Source organism: Dermacentor variabilis, chromosome 10 (genome assembly GCF_050947875.1).
Source record: "Dermacentor variabilis isolate Ectoservices chromosome 10, ASM5094787v1, whole genome shotgun sequence".
Lineage (NCBI taxonomy): Eukaryota > Metazoa > Arthropoda > Arachnida > Ixodida > Ixodidae > Dermacentor > Dermacentor variabilis.
This window is the reverse complement of record NC_134577.1, coordinates 119,726,527-119,749,645: the sequence shown is the minus strand read 5'-3', so window position 1 is coordinate 119,749,645 and position 23,119 is coordinate 119,726,527. Positions and strand designations below refer to the sequence as shown.

The window sequence follows — 23,119 nt, the reverse complement described above, 5'->3', positions numbered from 1 at the left end:
AACAACGGCATAATGTGAAATATATATCTTCGAAATAGCGTAGCAAACTCACAGTAATAAAACACCCGCTTGGTACATGAAATGATGTAACTAGACTGCTGCTCTTTAAACAATGCCATAATGTAAAATGTAGATCTTCGAAATAGCGGAACAAATTCACAGTATTAAAACACGCGCTTATAACATGAAATAATGTAACTAGACTGCCACTCTTTAAGCAAAGCTATAATTTAACGAGGTTTAACGTTTTCAAAGCGAAGCGCTACAACACAAGCTATATGCCCTAGAATAGAATGCTTTGAACCACGATATGACTAGCAGTAGTGGTGTTTAAGCATGATCTGTGGTGCTTTAATGCAACTTGCAGAACTGGGACACAGGTCAAGACTAGGATCATAATGTAACTTATTGAGACTCAATGCAGTCTTCAACATTTTAAATAGCAGTAATGGGCTTATAGCAAGAACACATCTGTTAAAGGAATGTAACCTATTTTTACTATTAATTTTTAGGTTTCAACTAAAATCCTAAAACTACAAACTTTTGAAAAATTCTTGGCACGCCTCCCGGCGCCCTAAATAATTTAGTATAATGCATTTTCCACAGTGAGGCTCGGTTTTGGCCATCAGGAGGTGGCCACACGGGAGCAGCACATTATGAGGTTTTGACACTTCCATTTGCTCTCGCCGTTTATGCTGCCTACCAGCTGTGAGGCCCTGTGTAGCAGCAAGCAGATGAGCGAGCAAGCCGGAGTGAGTGTCAAACCATCCGGATGTGGTGCTTCTGTGTGAGCACTTCCCGATTGCCAAAACAGAGTCTGGCTGTGGGAAATGCATTAGACTGAATTATTTACGGCGCTGTGAGGCTTGCCACCATTTTTTCTAGACGTTAGAGTTGTAAGAACTTCATTACATACAAAAAGAGGTATAAACATGTCAGTAGTCCTTAAACGAAAAAAGTTATACCTGAAAACAATTCACTGCATTTAAAAGGAACATCTGCACTATGAACAAACTCGTGGCTCCTAAATGGAACTTCTGCAACTAAAATACAGATCTTGTGTGTACAAGTCTCCTGCAGAACATAAAGGTGCTGCAGCTACTATGAAACTCAGGGCGCTTAATACATACTGAAATAGTGGACACAAATTATAAAGCTTCAAAGCATCACGCTTCACTAAAACAAAAGTCATTGGTGTAGAATAAATTAGAACTGGGAAAACTTATAGTACCCAAAAAACACTCCATGGGACGAAAATACACCTAATGATGTTTTTGAGACAAGCTTGAGCAGTTGAAGAGAATTGGTGGCATCTTGAAGAAACACATGGTTTTAAAACACATATCATACGTAAAAAGGGACAAAAATAAAAGGGCCAGAAAAAGAGAAGGAACAAAAATCCAATATGTGGCTGATGAATATGTGAGTAAAACAAAAGTATTGTAGGCACAACAAAGCTTCACGTATAGCATGTAGAGCTCTGTGTGTTATCTTTAGAAATTAAAATAAAGTGTAACTAGAAGGTAACTCGCAGAAAAACAAAAGTTAGAAGAAGAAAAAAAATGAGTAGAACAACATGAATTCTCAGGTAGTTGAATGCAGCTGGTGGAACTACAAACAAATGTGGCTCTAAAAGGAACTAAAGGTACTGAAAGACCTTACAGCACTTAGAAAACACTGTGGGAAAAGAATACACTTGAATACAACCACTCATACTTAAACAGAGTTGGCGGAATTTTGAAGAAACATGTGGTTTTAGAACACGCATCATGACCTCCAAATGCAAATGAAAGGGAAAAAAGGCAATCCTAAAACAAGTTTTGTAAGCTGAAGAAGCCTTCACATAAAGGAAGTACAGCTCTGCATGTTATCTATAAAAATATGAGCATATATTGGGACACTGGAATGCTACTCGCAGCATTTGACCACAATATGTGGCACTAGAATACAACCAAAGAATAAGCCAAATAATGGGTATAACATTAATTATCAGGTCTTTAACTTGTAAAAGTTGAAGGCAACTTGAAGGCAACTCGGGGCTCTTGAAGGCACTTGTATTTGGGAACTCATGGGGCTGCAATGCAACTTCAGCGTGGAAGTCTTCAGCACATGACACCACTTCCTTTCACAGTCGAACTTGTGCTCTAACAACCCTAATGGAGAGAGACAGACAGTTTATTAGAGGAAACACAACTACGTCGGCTTGAGGCAATAGTCCTCCAGTCTACTCTTCTGCTCAGAGGTAAGTAAAAGAGAAAAAAGGCAGTATGAGGAGAGATGATAAAGATAAGCAGTAGGATAGTATGTCAGGTAATAGTAGACCAAAGCATTTTTAAACCACACAGACAGTACAGTAAAGGTCCAGCATTTTTAACAATAGTATTCGTGGTAGAACACATAGAAAATTACACATTCTGCCATCCACTCAATTGCAGCAATTAGGCGAAAGAAAAATTATCCAGATGTAGGGATTGAACCCAGAACTACTGATTGTTATGGAGGGGGGTGTGATTTGTTCCCGGCAACAGGACCAAATCGGTGTTCGACATTGGAAGTTTGATTTTGAATCCACAAAGGAGTTTCCTTTGTCATGAATTGATACATATTGGTAGATAGCGTCATGTATTTTACTGAAAGGGAACCCCCTCCACCCTTGTGCATTCCGCATACATAAACAACCGTACAAGATAAACTAGTACTAAAGCTTCACTAAGACCTCACGTTGATGTATGCGTGGCGTAATTACAGCATCGAAGCTAGATATCGTGGCGTGTCTACTAGCAATCAGAGGCTCCCGCATTTTTAGATATCTATCTCCCATAATTTGACACGAACTTCACTAGCGCTTTACAAATTTTCCTACAAAACCTTCCTCATGCACTTGAGACAAATACCAACCTGTGTGACAGTGTATGTGACATCAAATTGTGCGTGCAGAAGTAGAGTGAGAACAAAACAATAAAGAAATTGCTGTAGCTTGGTTGTGGTGGCTCAGAAAAGGAGAGCCAACGTTTTGACAGAAGAGCCCGTTTTTGTGGCAGCTCGTTCAATTCTACATATAATTTTTATGTGGCAAGTGCAATCGTACATGTCATGCAGGCATGCATTGTCAGAAACCTGAAATAAAACACGAAGTGGGGGCAAAGGGGTTAGGTAACCATCCCTGGAACGTGTTCTGGAGTATCTGAGTAAGACAGGAACACTGGAGAAAAAGCATGCATTTGGTGTAGCCACATGTCGAGATGCCATAATGTTTAGGGTTGAAGAGGTGTTTCCAACATTCAATTCCTTCTCATGCTTGTGCCTTGTCGAGCTTCTCACGTCACAACTTTTGTTCCTGCCCATGCTCAAGTACTCCAGAACACCTTACAATCTCAACAAAGCAATCCACTTGCTGCTATTTTCCTTTGAAGTTGTCACGGTGTAATGACATGACATCAGCACACTAACACAGTTGACTCAACTCTTTAAGAGGGGTCCACAGAAATAGCTCCAGTTTAATTGTCACGAATGTCGACATTTGACGGAAACCTTAATTTATATGACCCGTAAATTTCCTGTACAGTCAGCCTCACGATGTTTAACAGCCGAAGTACCTGTGATTGAAACTTTGAATAATAAAAAAAATCAAGTTAATAATTTCAACAGAGTGACCATGATGTGAATGAACAAACATTAAAGCCATAGTACTACCCTTCAGACAGATGCCCACAATGCAGGTTTAATGGTATGGCAGACTAGACAAAAGAAGCGAATCTCTTTTGTTTATTAGCGAAATACTTGACAGCAACCACTATACAAAAAAAACATGTATTACAGGGGCGCTGAGACACTTTCCTAACTAACCATCGAAAGGCCTCACTTTTAAAGTATGTCATCCCAAAAATTTCACGGTGCAAAATCTATTTGGCTCCTTCAAATATAAGTGGAGTTATCGCATCAATAGCTGGCTGTCTCTCTCTTTTCATGGCCGCTAGCATGCTGGAAGCTACACAATGAAGAAGCCAAGAGGGCAAAGCCCCATCCAAAAGTTCAGTGTCGCGGTGGCGACAAGGCCAGTTGCGGCACGGCATGGCGGCTACAGTAGACTGCGCTATGGAGCACGCCATTGCCATATCGGAGGTCATGCGCAGCAGACGCAGCTACATGCTGTGCAAACTTGAAATTATTGTTTTGTCCTCTTGAGATTCACACAAAATTTTAATAACACAGAAGTGTGGCCCCTAACCTAATGTCTTCTTAGTCATAATAAAAAAATAACGTGTAGTTCAGCTTACCATGTGGTGGTAATGTGGCTGGGGCAGGTGAAGCAGCTGACAAAGGTGCCGCAATTGGCACTGGTAGTACTATTGGCGCTGGTGGGGCGGCGGGCTCTGGCGGTATGGCTGGAAAAGGTAGGACAGCTGACACACATGACGTAACTGGCAGAGGCGTGGCTGCTGGCGTTGGTGAGGCCACTGGCAGAGGTGACACAACCGATGCAGATGAGCAAGGTGATGCAGGAAAGACAGCTAGTCAAAGACAGGGAGTCAAGAGACACGATGAAATCATACAAGCCTGACAGCAGCTCCGCCAACAGCATTGCAGTGCCGCAGTGTATACAGGTTCAGAGCAACAGCTGAATACAAGCTAATAGAAAGCTTTGAACTTTATGATATGTGGATGAGCTGCAGACGAAACTGCAGTTCAAAAGATATGTGTTTAAGAAGTTAATGTTACATATAGAGAAACGTCATTTTCAGTGCCATCGAGTGGATTTCTTCATATTTCGGGAAAGGCTGTAAACTACGCGTAGCCTCTTGCATGGATTTTTGAATTTCACGTTCCAGACTTGAATGGTTCCCTTGCTAACATACACTCTCCATGTGCGACCGAAACGCCGACCAGCCAATTCGCCGGAGGGTCATGGAAGAGCATTTCGATAGTCCCTTGATCTTCAGGTACGTCGGAATATGGTCGCTTCCATGTGATTAGATGTCTGTAAACCATTGCACGTTTCTTTCAAGACGCCGAGAAACCAGGGTCAAGTCTAGGCAGCTGTTGTACGTAGGCCCGCGTAGATATGTCGGACTACCCTCGTTGATTCAGTAAAGGTCGTACTGTGTGGCAAAGGATGCTAGTCGCCTTTCCCTGGAGTCTATCTTCAAGCTCCTTCAAAGCGGATGGTGAGCATTAAAATCTCCTGAGAATCGTAGGGCCGGGTGTCGCTGATGGCACGTCGTGCAGTCGTTTAGAGTCGAAGCCACTTGAAGGAGCAATGTAAACAGCGAAGAGTTTGAGCGTAAGCTTATTCTTTTTCACGTATAAACAAACGTACTGGTTGTCGTCGTGAGGCGGGACTGGGTGCAACACGTAAGTCAGATCACATCTAATATCACATGAATGCCTCATAGTCAGAAATGCGTATAACAGTCTGCACGTTCGTTCGCAAATTACGAGGATGGGAAAACGCTTTTCGAAGACAAAATGTCTAAAATCTGAATTCTTGATTTGAGACCACGGGCATTCCACTACAGTAAAGATCCTTTCTTGACTTCCTTGTGGAAGGGCAGCGAGGGGCGGGCCATGGTGCTATGCGATGCTTTAAAATACTGGAGTCAGCGCGTCTAACACTTGCAGTGCGCTACGAGCAGCCGGAGTGTCCATGTTCGTCAGTAGTAGACGCATGACATTCGTGAGCGATTTGAGCATGGCAATCACTTGTGAATCCTTGTCTTGCATTTGGTCAACTGTAGTGACATTTGACTGACGTGGCGAGTCATTTGCTGTGGCTCCGGCGCGTGACATGCCCTCGGCAGTGCCGGCCATGCCTCACTTGATGAAGCATGGCCACTTGAGACAGATGCTCTTACTTGAGACAGATGGAACAGGAGGCGGCGTTGCCGGACGAGCCATTTCCCTTGAACCGGAAGAGGATTTCATAGACTTTCGTTTCCAGGAGCGATGTCGCCTTATCGCTTCAGAAGCATCTCTTTGTGATGATCAGTCTCTGGCCATTTTTCTCAAGATTTTCTGCTTGCATGGTGACCAGCAGGTTCGCTGGTCACCGTGGACCAGCTGATCCACGGTTGTCTGGCCACGGGGGGTCAGCATTGTCCCGTGTCTCCTGGCGACGGGAGGCTCGAAGGGCTGGTACCGGCCGCCTGGGTGGGGTGCTTGGGCCTTTCAGCGCGCTCGCATATGACCGCGCCGGGGTTGAGTACTGCTGCTGCTGCTCGTCCCGGACTGCTGCCCTGACAGCACGCCTAGACAGTGCCGCTGTGGAAGAAGCGATGATGGTAGCCACCTGGCGTTCTTCTTGCCATTTGGGGCAGGCGGGGGTGTCGGCCCTGTGAGGGCCTCCGCAGTTCCTACAGCGCACCGTCTGGCAGGAGGCGCGCTCCGCATGGCTCTTGACGCAGGAGATGCAGTCGGACGGCCAACTGCAGGATTCCAGCACGTGCCCGAAGCGCCCGTGCTGGCGGCACGGCACTGGCGGCACTGCACTGGACGGGGCCTCGCCGGCCTCACCCTGAAGCCGAGCTTGAATAGGCTCAGGTGTGCACGGGGGACCGGTCCCGCGAACCGGATGGTGACGGTGCTCCCTTCCCTCGTTGCTGACAGCACAGGAACGCTCGACTCCATGGCTCCCAGCAGGTCAGCGTCCGCAGGTGAGCCGACCACCCCATGCAGGTAGCCGGTGCTCTGGCCGCGCACGGCCGGCACTCGGGCAGTCACCGAGATGCCGTGAAGCTCGGTTACTGCCACCAGCTTCTCCTGGCACTCCCGGGTGGTGGTGTCGGCGGCCACGATGTTGCGCCTGTGGTTGACGCGCACCGCTGCAACACCGGTCCGCGAAGAGAGGGCCGCCGCGACTGCGAGTCGCGGTGCTCCCCTGAAGGCTCCGCCGGGCGCCGAGGGTGGAAAGAGCATCGCACCGACGACCGCAGGGTCCACCGGGAGTGCCGCAGTCTCGAGTGCCCGTTCACGCCGCCGATCGCCATTCGACTGCACCAGGGTGAATCTGTCTGAGGTTGGCTCGCGGGGGGGGGGGGGGTCGTCTCCCTCTGTACAGCCTCAGCAGGCACGCTGTGGGTGACCGGGGCAGCGGGTGGGCGCCGCGAGTCGTCTGTAGCGTCGGGAGACGAAGGCGAGGCATCGGCAGGAGCTTTCTTGTGCTTCTGCTGCTTCTTCCCCTTGCGCTTCGGCCACGGAGCAGGCTGGCGAGGTGGGTCCTTCAGGAACCGTGCCGCGGGGTGCTCGGGGCCCAGCTAGGACGAACCGGTGGGTGCTTCATCCGCCAGCTCCATCACACCGCTAGCAGACGACGCTTCGGGAGGGGGGGCGCCATCGGGAGCAAAGGGCGCGTCAGGGGGGGGGGGAGGGTGTCGGGCGCGCCCTCGTTCGGAGGAGGCGCGAAACAGGTGGCTGACGCCTCGACGGGGCGCAGAGAGGTGGCGCCCGCCGTTTCTGGAGGTTAGGATGCCTCACGGAGGAAGGAAACTAAGGAGAGGCCCTACCCCCTCCGCGCGCTAGGAGAAAAGTGTGGCGGAAATGACGTAGTAGGTTCTCATTTTTTTGCTGCTTTTTTATTTTGTTTGTTGTATGGCCACGCCTTTTGGGCCACAATGGCGGCGTTGTTCTGATTTTGAGCGCTCACACGTGTTGCTCTGGTAGGTTTCGTGCCGTGGCAAAGGCGCTGTGTGGGCGGGTTTGCGTTAGTCACCGTGTCTTGTTGCGCTGTGTTACCTGCACCGTGCTCTGCCGGATGTTGCGCGAGCGTGCGCGAAACCACGCGCAGCGCGGCGTGGTTTCGCGAAAGATGTAAACAAGAGAGGAGGGTGGCACAAAAGGCGGAGCATCGCGATGAGCAACGCCAACTTCCGGCTTCACTTTTGCTTCACAAAGAGTGACGTCAGGGCCTCTCCTTAGTTTCCTTCCTCCGTGGGATGCCTCGATGCCCCGCCGCTCTGTTCAGGGTGGAGACAAGTGCGTCGTCTGCTACGGCGTCCGCCATGTTCTTGCCCGCTGCGAGCAGCGCGTTGTTGGCGCGCGTGTGGATGAGCGGTTTGACGGAAGCAATGCGCTTTTTTGATTACTTCGATTACGAATTTCTCTACTATTAAGAAATATTTTTGCACCGAAAAAATATGTGCGCCTTCCCTAGGGCCCCTGTTTTATGCCAGCTCAACTCCCTGTTTCTATTTAGTGTTGTTTTAATGCTGTCGTCTGGAAGTGCCCTCGTAAAGCGCGTTGCAACCATTGATCAGTGGCCTGGCGTGTTTTGTTTACAAACTGTAAATACAGAAATTAAGTTGCGCGGCAATCCCTTGTTTTACAGTGGGAAATGATGCGTTAAACACAAGCGTTCATAAAGGAATGCAAAAATTGCTACGCTGCCTGCATTTCTGTTCTTCGCGAAGAGTTACGCCGTGAACCTGTGTTGCTTGTGAGCATGTTGGTATGCAGCCCTGGAAATTCCTATTGCATAAGAAGATGCCGGTGGTAAAGAAACGAGGTCAATAAGTGACGAGTAGATACGTGATTTCGGTCCCGACGTTTGGGTCGCCATGCAGGTTTTTATTATGTCAGCTGTCAGGAGGTGTCAATTGCCACAGGTCTTTCGTAGATCTCAGACCAACGACCAGAAACTACAATGAAGCCTTGAATTAACTTGAACAAAATAAATTAGAATGTCAGCTTGCAGCTCAGTTCGATCGGTTGGAAAAAAAGCGGATACCTTGTACAGACACAAGGTGAAAAATCAGCACGCACAGCAAAGTAAGAATAAACACATGAATGAAAACTATAATAAAAGAGTATCACAAATGAAACGAAAGTTTTTGAATTCTGGCGATATGCATTAAAATTTAATTTGAGTGTTCACTGTAGGCTCACTCCTGCACACGTCTTGCTTGCATGCCCGTCAAGTCCCGTTGCCGCGGCTTGACGCAGGTGCACACGCAGCCTCAGTCTCGCGTAGTTTGACACAAGGAGCTTTTCCACTGTTTCTTTGTGTTTCTGACAGGCGCCCGTTGCGCCCCACCGCAACATCTTTGTCAAGTATGCGGTTACAGCCTTCAAAGGAGATTTCATGGTGAAAACGCTTTCCGTCCAGGTGGTGATACCATTAAAATGTTCCTCGCAAGATTTGAGAACCAGCATGACTGCATCGCTAGGGTAACGAAGGTTGCTGCCTTCAGAGACGTATTCCTTGAGGGACGTCAAGTAGCATGCTCACTGCTGCTTGAGCCTAACAATGCGGGCTTGCACTGCTCGCAGTGGCCAATAGATTTGAGGATCCCTTTTATAAGAAACCCACCGATATGAAACAAAATCTCGCACTCAGCTGATGTTACGTCTTCGACAAAGGGGATCTCCGAGTCGTCGATAGCTTCAATCTCGGCTGCCGTTTGTTCTTGCATACCTGCCGACAGCAGGTCGATCAGGTACTGTGCGTCATCGACATCGTAGCTAGTCGTTGACGGTGTGTAGAAGAATTGGCTGACACAAACAAGCTTCAACGCACACTTCACATCGTAGGCGCTTGGAACAGGCTTCCTGAGACGTATAACCGAAAACAGATTTTCCAAGCAGTCCTGGAGCAATCGGCTCGTGAGGAAGAACTTGTAGCCTTCACTTCTTAGAAGGACATCCTGCAGGCGAATGATCACAGCTGTGGCTATCAAGAAACCCGCCTGTGAGGGCTTCCATTGGGATGTGCTCCCCATGTTTGTTCCCCGAATGGTCTCAGACGCGAAGCACAATACTGTCACGTGGTCGTGACGTCAAAGAACACAGTAGCAATACTGTGAAAGGCAAAAAAACTAGCGAACCTGTGCCCACAAAACAGGCTACATTTAAAGCACAACGAGAGCGGCGAACACAGTCGGCGATCGTCGTAAATCTGATCTGTGGGTCAAGCGCGTCGGCTTTTATAGAGCAGTCGTCGAATGTTCCAGACTAATCGTTCGGACCCGCGTGCCTTCCACAAAGTTCTACACCATTCGCGTCAGGTGATGAAATCAGATAACATAAGTCTCGGCGACAACATACAGTGGATAGAAGCATCGATAACTTTCCAGAACCTTCGGATACATGCAGGCGCGTCCCATGCTGTGTGATTACATTTGTTAGGCGGCGAAACGTGGTTGCCCGATAAAGATAAGTACACGTGTCAATACCCCCCTCTTAAAGAGCATCGTCCCGATGCTACAAAGAGAGCGAAACACAAAAGGACACTTATTAAACATAATTAACAACAAAAAGAGACAAAGTCCAAAGGTCAGTTACGCGAAGCCCGAAAGTTCATTAACGCTGGTAGTAGGGCTTTAGTCGCACAACGTGGACTATTTCAGGTCGTGAGCGGCGCCGCTGTGATAGCGAAATACCGTCTGGCACGACCTCATAATCCAGTGCGCCAATACGTCGGATGATCTTGTACGGTCCGAAATAGCGACGCAAAAGCTTCTCGCTCAGTCCTCGTCGGCGTATAGGGGTCCAAACCCAAACACGGTCACCGGGCTGGTACTCCACGAAGCGTCGTCGGAGGTTGTAGTGTCGGCTGTCGGTCCTCTATCCGCTGGCGGGCGAGCTGTCGGGCTTCTTCGGCGCGCTGGAGGTAGGTACGGACGTCAGGGTTCTCCTCGTCAGTGACGTGCGGCAGCATGGCGTCGAGCGTCGTCGTCGGGTTCCTGCCGTAAACCAGCTTAAACGGCGTGATCTGTGTTGTTTCTTGCACCGCCATATTGTACGCAAAGGTTACGTACGGCAGGACAGCGTCCCACGTCTTGTGTTCGACGTCGACGTACATTGCTAGCATGTCGGCGAGGGTCTTGTTCAGGCGCTCCGTGAGACCATTCGTCTGCGGATGGTAGGCAGTGGTCCTCCTGTGGCTTGTCTGGCTGTACTGCAGAATGACTTGGGTGAGCTCTGCTGTAAAAGCCGTTCCTCTATCGGTGATGAGGACTTCTGGGGCACCATGTCGCCGCAGGATGTTCTCCACGAAAAATTTCGCCACTTCGGCTGCGCTGCCTTTTGGTAGAGCTTTAGTTTCAGCAAAACGGGTGAGATAGTCCGTCGCCACGATGATCCACTTATTCCCGGATGTTGATATCGGAAACGGCCCCAACAAATCCATCCCAATCTGCTGGAATGGTCGGCGAGGGGGTTCGATCGGCTGTAGCAATCCTGCTGGCCTTGTCGGTGGTGTCTTGCGTCGTTGACAGTCTCGGCATGTCTTGACGTAACGGGCGACGTCGGCGGTCAGACGCGGCCATTAATACCTTTCCTGTATTCTCGACAGCGTCCGGGAGAATCCGAGGTGCCCAGCGGTTGGATCGTCGTGTAGGGCGTGCAGTATTTCTGGACGCAGCGCTGACGGTACAACAAGAAGGTAGCTGGCGCGGACTGGTGAGAAGTTCTTCTTCACGAGCAGGTTGTTTTGTAGCGTGAACGAAGACAACGCGCGCTTAAATGCCCTAGGGACAACGTCGGTGTTCCCTTCCAAATACTCGACGAGGCCTTAGCTCCGGGTCGGCTCGTTGCTGTTTAGTGAAGTCTTCCGCGCTTATTATCCCAAGGAAGGCGTCGTCCTCCTCGTCGTCTTGCGGCGGGGGATCGATGAAGGCGCGCGATAAGCAGTCAGCGTCGGAGTGTTTTCTTCCGGACTTGTATATTACCGTGACGTCATATTCTTGTAGTCTGAGGCTCCATCGCGTCAGCCGTCCTGAAGGGTCCTTTAAGTTAGCTAGCCAATACAACGCGTGGTGGTCGCTGACGACTTTGAATGGCGTGCCATAGAGGTAAGGGCGGAATTTAGCTGTAGCCCAAATGATGGCGAGGCATTCCTTTTCAGTCGTAGAATAGTTGCTTTCCGCTTTTGACAGCGACCGGCTAGCATACGATATCACCCTTTCAAGTCCCTCTTTCCTCTTGACTAGGACGGCTCCGAGGCCTAGGCTACTGGCGTCAGTGTGGATTTCGGTATCGGCGTCCTCGTCGAAGTGTGCAAGTACCGGCGGCGACTGCATGCGTCGTTTGAGTTCTTGAAATGCCTTGGCCTGCGGCGTTTCCCACTTGAACGCAACATCACATTTGGTTAGATGTGTTAGCGGCTCCGCGATGCGTGAAAAGTCCTTGACAAAGCGCCTATAGTAGGCACACATGCCAAGGAATCTGCGCACTGCCTTTTTGTCGGTTGGCTGCGGGAACTTTGCGATGGCAGCTGTCTTCTGTGGGTCGGGGCGTACTTCTGATTTGCTCATCACGTGGCCTAGGAACAAAAGCTCACCGTAAGCGAAACGGCACTTTTCCCGCTTCAGAGTGAGCCCTGATGACTTGATGGCTTCTAACACTGTCGCAAGCCGCCTAACGTCCTCGTCGAAATTTTCGGAGAACACAACGACGTCATCTAGGTAAACAAGGCCCGTCTGCCACTTCAGTGCGGCTAACACCGTGTCCATGACGCGCTGAAACGTTGCAGGCGCCGAGCAAAGTCCGAATGGCATGACCTTGAACTCGTAGAGGCCGTCTGGCGTGATGAAGGCAGTCTTTTCGCGATCTCTCTCGTCGACCTCTATTTGCCAGTAGCCAGACTTGAGGCCCATCGACGAGAAGTATTTAGCGTTGCAGAGCCGATCGAATGCGTCGTCTATCCGTGGAAGGGGGTACACATCCTTCTTCGTGATCTTGTTCAGTCGACGATAATCGACGCAGAAGCGTAGGGTTCCGTCCTTTTTCTTTACCAGGACTACAGGAGATGCCCACGGGCTTTTCGACGACTGGATGATGTCGTCGCGCAGCATTTCGTCGACTTGTTGCCTAATAGCTTCACGTTCACGCGTCGAAACTCGGTAAGGGCTCTGGCGGAGTGGTCGAGTGCTCTCTTCGGTTATTATGCGATGCTTTGCAACTGGTGTTTGTCGCATCCTCGATGACGTCGAAAAGCAGTCTTTGTATCGTCGGAGAAGACTTCTGATCTGTTGCTGCTTACTCATAGGAAGACTTGGATTCACGTCGAAGTCTGGTTCGGGGACAATTCTCATCGGGGTAGATGCGGCTGAATCCGAGAGGACAAAGGCATTGCTGGTTTCCACAATTTCCTCGATGTATGCGATTGTAGTGCCCTTGTTGATGTGCTTGAACTCTTGGCTGAAGTTGGTTAGCATAACTCCCACTTGCCCTCCGTGGAGTCGAGCGATCCCTCTTGCGACGCAAATTTCACGGTCGAGCAGTAGATGTTGGTCGCTCTCGATGACGCCTTCTACGTCAGCGGGTGTTTTGGTGCCGACAGAAATGACAATGCTGGAGCGAGGCGGGATGCTGACTCGACTTTCGAGTACGCTTAAGGCATCGTAACAACGAGTGCTCCCCGGCGGTATCGCTCCATCTCCCGACAGCGTTATCGACTTCGACTTCAGGTCGATGATTGCGCCGTATTGGTTCAGGAAGTCGAGAATGACGTCCCGTGAACACTGTTGGAGGACAACGAAGGTGGCAGGGTAAGTCCGGTCATGAACGGTAATTCTTGGAGTGCAGATTCCAGTCGGCGTAATGAGGTGTCCTCCAGCGGTCCGAATTTGGGGGCCCTCCCTTGCAGTCTTAACCTTCTTAAACTGGGCGGCGATGTGTCCACTCATTACGGAGTAATCGGCCCCTGTGTCGACTAAGGCAGTGACTGCGTGGCCGTCGATAAGTACGTCGAGGTCGGTGGTTCTTTGTCTGGCGTTGCAGTTGGGTCTTGGCGTCGGATCACGGCTGCGTCGCGTTGAACTGAAGCTGGAACGTCGCGTCGTCAAGTCGTCTTTCATCGGTGTAGTCTTGGCTTCCTGATTTCGTGGGGACGGCGGCGTGTCGTTATGTCATCGAGGTAGTTTCTTCGGTGTCTTCGTCGGCGGCGGAGGATCTTCGTCAGTTCGACGAACAGGAACCGCACCTCCATCGGTTGCTGCTTTTAGTTTTCCGGATATGGGCTCGCTGACCGGCCTCGGGCTGGGCCAGTGTATGGTCGGCGCTGCGGCGACAGGTAGCGGCCTGGTGATGGCGAACGCGACGGTCGTCGAGAGCTCCACTGAGAAGCGGCGAGGTAATCGGCGATATCGCGGGGGCGTTCACCTTGCTGCGGGCGCGGAGCGTTCACGGCGAAACCTCGCAGTCCCATCTCCCGGTATGGACATCGTCGGTAAACGTGACCCGCTTCTCCGCAGTGGTAGCAGAGCGGGCGGTGGTCAGGAGCGCGCCAAATGTCCGTCTTCCTCGCGTAGGTGCGCTGGGCGACGGGTGGTCGTGCTGGCGGTGGCGGCGGCGGACGACGGAACTGCGGCGTGACAGGGCCCTGGCGCGGTCGCGGAGGGGGACCTTGACGGCGTGCGACGGCGGCGTAGGTCATCGCTTGCGGCTCAGGCTGGGGCGATTCAGGGGCTACTCCAAGTTGTTGTTGGAGCTCCTCACGCACGGCGTCGGCAATCGAAGCCAATTGAGGCTGTGATGGTGGGAACAGCTTTTGTAGCTCCTCCCGCACGACCGCTCGGATAGTCTCGCGCATGTCGTCGGAGGCCAGTGATTGAACTCCGGCGTAGTTTGTCGAGTTCGTGCGGCGGTCGAATTGCCGGTTTCGCATCTCGAGTGTCTTCTCGATGCTGGTGGCTTCGCGAAGAAACTCGTCGACGGTCTTCGGTGGGCTTCGTACCATTCCTGCAAAAAGTTCTTCCTTCACACCACGCATCAGCAGGCGGACTTTCTTCTCCTCGGGCATTTTAAGGTCGGCGTGGCGGAAGAGACGGCTCATTTCTTCCGTGTAGATCGCGGTCGTCTCATTAGGTAGCTGCACCCGGGTTTCTAATAGCACTTGGGCTCGTTCTCGGCGTACGACGCTTGCGAATGTCTGCAGGAAGCCGCTTCGGAAAAGTTCCCAGGTCGTTAAGGTGGCTTCTCGGTTCTCGAACCACGTCCTGGCTGCGTCTTCCAAAGCGAAGAAGACATATCGTAGTTTGTCGTCGCTGTTCCAGTTGTTAAAGGTAGCGACTCTCTCGTACGTCTCAAGCCAGGTTTCCGGGTCCCCGAATGTTGAACCGCGGAACGTGGGGGGCTCCCTGGGCTGCTGCAGCACGACGGGGGATGCTGGGGCTGCCATTGGTGTGGACTTGGTGGCAATCTTCCTGCTCGTCTCAGGTAGAAGTCCGTGCTCTGGGGGCAGTCCTTGCAGTCGGCGGCTAGCACGCTGGTCTTGGACGACGTTGGTTTTGTTCTCGGGCTTCGGGCTTGGATCGCGGCTTTGCGGGGGCGTTCGGTACATGAACGCACAAGCACCTCCACCAGATGTCACGTGGTCGTGACGTCAAAGAACACAGTAGCAATACTGTGAAAGGCAAAAAACTAGCTTTTATTGGGCGAACGTGTGCCCACAGAACAGGCTAGACTTAAAGCACAATGAGAGCGGCGAACACAGTCGGCGATCGTCGTAAATCTTATCTGCGGGTCAAGCGCGTCGGCTTTTATAGAGCAGTCGTCAAATGTTCCAGACTAATCGTTCGGACCCGCGTGCCTTCCACAAAGTTCTACACCATTCGCGTCAGGTGATGAAATCAAATCAAATCTCTTGAGGGTAGGTCATGTTGACACTTGGTTGAATCACTAATGGTGAAAACGACAGAACTCAGAAGTTGGCCCCTGATATTCTTAAGTACGTGTGCAGCATCTGCAGTGAAGAAGAGTTCTTTGTCTTCTAGATAAGGATGTGGTATCGAGCATATGGTGTTGGAGTTCCCGTGGCTAGAGAAGCAAAATTCACGCCACATTGCCCTGTTGGAAGAACCCATATCCGAAGTGACGACGCGGATCCTCAGGGAGATATCTGCGCAAACTTTCACGATATTCAATATGTAGTCTTTGAGAAGAAGGCCGTCTATGCTCCTTTCAGTAAAGTGATAGGCAATCACTTGTTTCCACCGCCGGTTAAGAGCCCCTATCATGAACACCAAAGCATGGTGGGCAGGTTCATCCGGCTTTGCAGGTAAAGTTGTTCCCCCAAGAACAACATCTTCAGCGCGATCAAGCTCATAGCCCCTGGCAATCTCCATCTCGTCTAGTAGCAGAAAACAGTCTTTTTCAATGTCTTGCATACCCTCCACTTTCGTTTTTAGCAGGTCGATCACGTCAGTCAGAACACCGGGCAGAAAACTGAGTGCCTGTAGGCGACGCGCTGGAGTTCTGTTAGTTGGCAGCGGGTACCCGAGTTTCCTTAAGGTTTCATAGCCGGACGTCCCGCATGAAAATTTAATTTGAAGTGCTTGCTTAACACTTTGCGGAGACCAAGTAGTCCCTTTGTTGCTATTGCGCAACAGTGCCTGTATTTGGTCTTCGTTAAGGAACTTGATGTTCTTTCCGAATGTTTCGATGTTACCTTCGAGCTTCTTAACTTTTTTTCGGAGACCTTGGATTGTTGAGTTTGCCTGGGTATGCAATTCTTGAAGTTCGCAGTATTTCCGTGTCAGGTCTGCGAGCTGCTTACTTAATTCTGCGCAAGAGGTACAAGCAGACTGCAGGTCAGAGACCCCGGCATTCATTCCACTGGCTGAGACTTGCAGACCTGCTTCGTCTGTTACCAGTGCACTTGAGCTGGCGTCGTGTGGGCTGCAATTCTGTCCTTGAGTCAGCTCAAACCTGCCTGGTGACGACATTGGGTCCATCGCAGCTTCATGATCATCAGTGGCTATGTCGTGTTGATCTTCAAGTAGGGCCGAGAGGACAGCGGGTCCGGTCCTATCCTTTGGTGCCTTTCTGTGACGAGGCAAAGCTGCGAAAACAAAGGGTATCATCAAAATGCATCCCACAAACAGCTATATGCAACAGCGGTACATGCCACGAACGACTTCCTTAATGTCTTTTCACTTTTCTGTCGAAAGCACCGCTTGTTACATTCGTTACACGCTTAGAACTCCTGTAGAGCGACAAAATGTCATTTTCGGTCAGGGTCACTAATTTTTCGTGCCCGGCGCCCTTGTTCTTATATATATATAAGTTACGTAGCAACAGCTTAAGAACGACCCCTCCCCCACCTCCTACCGAGAGATGAATATGGAACACGCTGAAAAATTGAACAACTTACGTCTGAAGGAAAACACTGTGGGCACCGCATTTGGCTTTAGTTTTTTCCATCCGTCTGCTCTGTTTTGCTCGAAGCTGTCCTCTTCGAAATGAGACAGCGCGTTCATAGAAAGTCGTAAAATTTATTTCCTTCGCAAGATATGACCAGTGTTCACACGACTACAATTGCTGTGTTTCGTACGTTCCGAACTTTACATTTTCCGAACTTTACTGCAACTGCTACATTTAAAACCGCACTATTATCTTACGCAAACAATTCCGCACGTGCGAGTAACGTCCAAGTAACGTTAATTAGCAATGGTTATACTACAGGGTGCCAGAACACTGTCGAACTTTGGGCGCACCACTTTTTTTCCTACCAGCTTCTTCCTGGTTGTCCTGCACCGTCCGGAAGGGCGAGATGAACGACTCAATTTGATTCGCCTGCAGCACGGAATAGCTGAAAAACATCAACGAACGCGCAGCGCACCACGCCATAAACAACACAGACGCGCACATAGGTTTTCGGAACATGACGGAGACAGTCGAGATGTTATTTTTTGTAAACACTTTAATGTTACTGCTACTAGTTTGCTTAACTGGTAATCTACTTGTCAGCTCAATGTTAACTACCAGGAAACATTATACGCAATCTACTTCGATCATCACTAACGCTTAAGAAAGTCCACGTCGGAAAAATAATTCCCACGAAGCGCCTCAGTACTCACACTGCATATGCACGAGGTGTTCGTGGGCTGCCATTTGTCCCGCTTGATCCTTGCAGTCCACAAAATTCTTCTTCTTGGATCTCTTGGGAACTGCCTGGATTCACGGAGCAATCCACGCAGCCTTCGCAACCAGGCAGAGGCTAACCGCCTTCTTCGTTCATTGCAGAAATGCGCGTTTGAGGAGCGGAATCCGAAGCTGCTACCGTCACTGCTGGTGGAACCTACACGTGTCCACGGATCGTCCCCCTCCCTCCGTTCTCTACTGGCAAGCCGCACCTGCGCACTACTGTCCGATATCAACGGCGTCCCCTATATAACCGCTGCACGACGGTCCCCACATCATTCACGGAGCAATCCAGGCAGCCTTCGCAACCAGGCAGAGGCTAACCGCCTTCTTCGTTCATTGCAGAAATGCGCGTTTGAGGAGCGGAATCCGAAGCTGCTACCGTCACTGCTGGTGGAACCTACACGTGTCCACGGATCGTCCCCCTCCCTCCGTTCTCTACTGGCAAGCCGCACCTGCGCACTACTGTCCGATATCAACGGCGTCCCCTATATAACCGCTGCACGACGGTCCCCACATCATTCACGGAGCAATCCAGGCAGCCTTCGCAACCAGGCAGAGGCTAACCGCCTTCTTCGTTCATTGCAGAAATGCGCGTTTGAGGAGCGGAATCCGAAGCTGCTACCGTCACTGCTGGTGGAACCTACACGTGTCCACGGATCGTCCCCCTCCCTCCGTTCTCTACTGGCAAGCCGCACCTGCGCACTACTGTCCGATATCAACGGCGTCCCCTATATAACCGCTGCACGACGGTCCCCACATCATTCACGGAGCAATCCAGGCAGCCTTCGCAACCAGGCAGAGGCTAACCGCCTTCTTCGTTCATTGCAGAAATGCGCGTTTGAGGAGCGGAATCCGAAGCTGCTACCGTCACTGCTGGTGGAACCTACACGTGTCCACGGATCGTCCCCCTCCCTCCGTTCTCTACTGGCAAGCCGCACCTGCGCACTACTGTCCGATATCAACGGCGTCCCCTATATAACCGCTGCACGACGGTCCCCACATCATTCACGGAGCAATCCAGGCAGCCTTCGCAACCAGGCAGAGGCTAACCGCCTTCTTCGTTCATTGCAGGTGTGTATCCTGTATCTTTGATTACATCGATCTTAGGCTACTGGATTGCTCCGTTCGTGTTTGTGTCCAGCATGGGTGATAAGCCTCCTTCAACTATAAAAGAACTTGTAAAGGCTATGACTGACTTGAGTGCACAGTTTAACTCTAAGCAAAGTGAACTAAAGCAAGATATAAAGCATGTGATTGAATCTGAAATGGAATCTGTCAAAACTTCAATGGGCTTTATCAATGAAAAGTTCGAAGAATTTAGAACAGAGATCTCTGAGCTCAAAAAGACCCTGTCTGACGTGAAAAACGTAAACCTGGAAATGAAAAAAGAAAACAACCGACTCACAAATGAAGTGAAAACTCTCAGGCACGAATTGACTGAACTGCAGCAGTACAGTAGAAGAAATAACCTTGAAATCAAAGGCATCCCTCCAGCACCCACTGAAAATCTGATTTCAGTGATGACATCGATCTGTCATCTCTTGAGCACCAAGTTCGATGAATCCGATGTTGAAGCTATCCATCGTGTGCCCTCAAAAAACAAGGACGAACCCAACATCATTGTTAAGTTTGCTTCCAGGAAAGTGAGAGACAGCATTCTGAAAACAGCGAAAAAGCAACGGCTGAACACTACACTTCTGAGCTTTGACGATCACGAAAATCCCGTGTTCATCAACGAACATTTGTGCCCGGCAAACAAAATTTTGCTAGGTAAAGCACGGAAAGCCAAAAAGGAAAAACAGTGGAAACACGCATGGGTATCAGATGGCAAGATCCTGATGCGCAAGACAGATACCTCGCATGTTCTACATATAACCTGTGACGCTGATCTTGCTCAGGTAGTCTAGAAACATGGCCTTTTCCGTCGAGGAAATCAGTGCTAAGTGGCACGAGAGCGAAAACCTTTCCATTTTTCATTGCAATGTCCGCAGCATAAATAAAAATTTAGACCAACTCACTGTACATTTATCGCAACATTCTTTCCAGTATGATCTTATCGCTGTAACTGAAACCTGGCTTAAGAAAGGAGAAATACCGTACATACCGGGTTACACAACGCTATCTTTACCAAGAGATAGCACCGCACGAGGGGGTGGCGTTGCTCTTTTTATAAAAAACGGCATAGATTATCAACAGCTCTCGGATTCCTCTCTGAGCTCTAATACCACAGAAGCACTTTTTATTCGCCTTAAGACAGACGTCGTAATAGGCGTGGTATATCGTCCGCCAAACACGTGCACAAGTCAGTTCATATCTGATATGGAGTCCATTCTGGTTCCTCTGATGTCTTTTAATAATCAGTTAGCAATAGTTGGTGATTTCAATATCGACTTATTAAAGGATGACTGTCCAGATTATATTTTCTTACTGGAATCGTTCAACCTCAAGAATGTTATCAATGTGCCCACTAGAATTACACATCAGTCTGCAACAATTATTGATCACATCTTATGTAACCGTGATATGGATGCCTGCGCTGGTGTTTGTAACCAAAACATTGCTGATCACTGTTCAACTTTTCTGTTTCTGCCACGGTCGGGTATCGATTGTATTTGCCCTACCCATACCAATGTATTTTCACGGGTGGACTACGCGCATGTCAGGCGTTTGCTCGAATCTATTCATCTCGAAAATCTGTGTCACAGTGACGTTCACACAGAATTTGCTAACTTCGTATCTGCTGTTTCCGATGCAATTACTAAGTCAACACTGAAGTTTTCTCGGCGCAACTACAAACATGCCATATGTCCTTGGATTACTGAGGAAATACTCACAGTATTGAAAAAGAAGGATTCATACTATAATAAGCTCAAAAACAACAGAACAAATGCTTATTACTTGAAACAGTTTAAGTATTACAGAAACAAATCCGTGGCGCTGATGAGAAAATCAAAGAAATTGTATTATACTAATTTGGTTAATCGTCAAGGAAATGACACAAAGCAAGTATGGAAGATTGTAGGAGAAGTTACGGGAACAGCTAAAAGAAAACAGATTGTTCCTGTCAACTTGTCACTAGAGACTGCAGACCAGTTTAATCAGTTCTTCACAACATACGGTCAGAACAGTGCGCAACCTACTCCCTTAGCTTCAGTGACATCCGACATACCTCGATGTATTAATAATGAATTCAGTTTCTCGAACATTACTAGCGATGAAGTTGCAAGTGTTGTGGCGAACATGCCCACGAATAAAGCGGCCGGGCCAGACGGCATAATGGCTAAGGTAATCAAGGACAACATTGATTTGTTTTGTGTTCCTTTGTGCAGAATATTCAATCATGCGATACACTCTAGCTTATACCCCGATACTTTAAAAGTTGCAAAAGTTGTTCCGATATTTAAAACTGGTGACCCTAACAACCCGTCTAGTTACAGGCCAATATCTGTACTGAGTGTCGTCAATACCATTTTTGAAAAATTAATTGCTTTCCAACTGAAAACCTTTCTTGATGTTAATCATATTATTTGTCCTCAGCAACACGGATTTGTTTCTAGCAGGTCCACGTCCACGGCTGTAGTTACTCTATCACAGCTTATCCTATCTGCTCTTCATAACCATAATGTTGCTGTAAGCGTATTTATAGACATCAAAAAAGCTTTCGACACAGTTTCACACTCCATTCTTTTAATGAAACTGGAAGCATATGGTGTGCGTAGCGGGGCCCTTGAATTCTTTAAAAGTTATCTTTCTTCACGACAGCAGCAAGTTGTCCTCAAACAGTTCAAGTCTGCATACCAAACTGTTACGTGTGGTGTACCCCAGGGGTCAGTTCTGGGACCGCTTTTATTTTCGCTCTTTATTAATGACCTCCCCAATGCAATACAGTGTTCTCAAATTTTGATGTATGCGGATGACACTGCACTTATCTTTACTGGCAACTCACTTGAATCAATAGAAAATCCTATTAACAATGAACTCCAACGTATCTCGACCTGGTTTCGTAATAATCATCTAACTTTAAACACTGAAAAAACTAAATATGTTATTTTTCGTTCAAAACAAAAGTGTATTGAATTAAGTGATTTTTCTATATGTGTTGACAACAATGTTATTGATAGTGTGTCTTCTTTTAAATATTTAGGGGTCATGTTCGACTGCCACTTGTCTTGGAAGGAACAGGTGCACAGTGTGTGTAAAAAGGTTGCGTACGGTTGTTTTACCTTGTCTAAGGCACGGCGGTACTTTCCACCTGCTATTCTTAGATCACTGTATTTTTCATTATGTCACAGTCATCTCAGTTATTGCAGTGAATCATGGGGAATCACATACAAAACGTATTTAACACCATTGCTAAGACTACAAAAACGTGCCTTGAAAACCATGGGATTACCTTCTTCGAATAGTTCTAACAATAACATTTTTGACGCAATGCAAATCATGTCGTTCACAACCTTACGCGATTACAAAATAGCTCTTATGGTTAATAATATTATAAATACCAACTACCCCTTACCTCTTGGTGCATTCAGTATTCCCGTCCGCAACACTAGACAAGCCAGCAATGGCAATTTTAACCTTCCTATTTGCCATAATGCGTACGGAGAAAGACGAATAGAATTTACAGGAGCGAAAATTTGGAACTCGTTGCCAATTGAAGTAAAGCAAGCTAGGAATTTCAAACTGACATGCAAGAAACATTTTTTGGGAATGGAAGCAAGGCTACAAAGTTAGCTTTTCTTCAATGTGTTTGTGATTGCTGTCCTATATGTTATTTTGTATTGGACCGCTTACTAGCCTCATTGGCTATCGGTCCAAATATCTGTGTATACATTTTGTTTGTGTTACTCAATAAAGACTTCTTGATTCTTGAAACATTCGCCAACCATTCCTTGAGTGATTACTGCACAACGGCACACAGCAGCCGGGCATTTTGTGCCGACGACACCCATTGAACTCGTCGCAGCAACGCCCTACCACCTGCACCGTGCAGCGCGCGCGGCGGGCATGAACATGGCGGCGGTGGCTAGAACGAACCGGTTCTGGCGGCACCGGCGCCGTCAAAGAATGTCTCCACCCTGAAAAGGAGCGGCGGGCGAGGAGGACATCGAAGCACCCTACTGGAGGTAAGGTCGCTCTACAATTTTCAAGGTAGCGACATCTGCCGCGCGCGCCACCTAGGAAGTTCCCGTAGCAGACGGCGCCCACGCTAAACAGCGGCGCCGCGGCATTCGTGAGGTGAAAAAATATCTGCATACGC

At 48.9% G+C, this 23,119-nt stretch overlaps 1 long non-coding RNA gene across 1 annotated transcript in view; it reads right to left on the bottom strand.

Annotated features, from left to right (window-relative positions):
* Positions 1–22,886, bottom strand: part of LOC142559689 (uncharacterized) — a 30,639-nt gene extending 7,753 nt beyond the window's left edge. Inside the window, exons 1-2 of the long non-coding RNA XR_012823201.1 lie at positions 22,840–22,886; positions 17,793–17,882 (exon numbers count right to left, since the gene is read on the bottom strand). This is a non-coding gene — a long non-coding RNA (uncharacterized LOC142559689). The remainder of the gene's footprint in view (positions 1–17,792; positions 17,883–22,839) is intronic.
* Between the last annotated feature and the right edge of the window lie 233 nt (positions 22,887–23,119).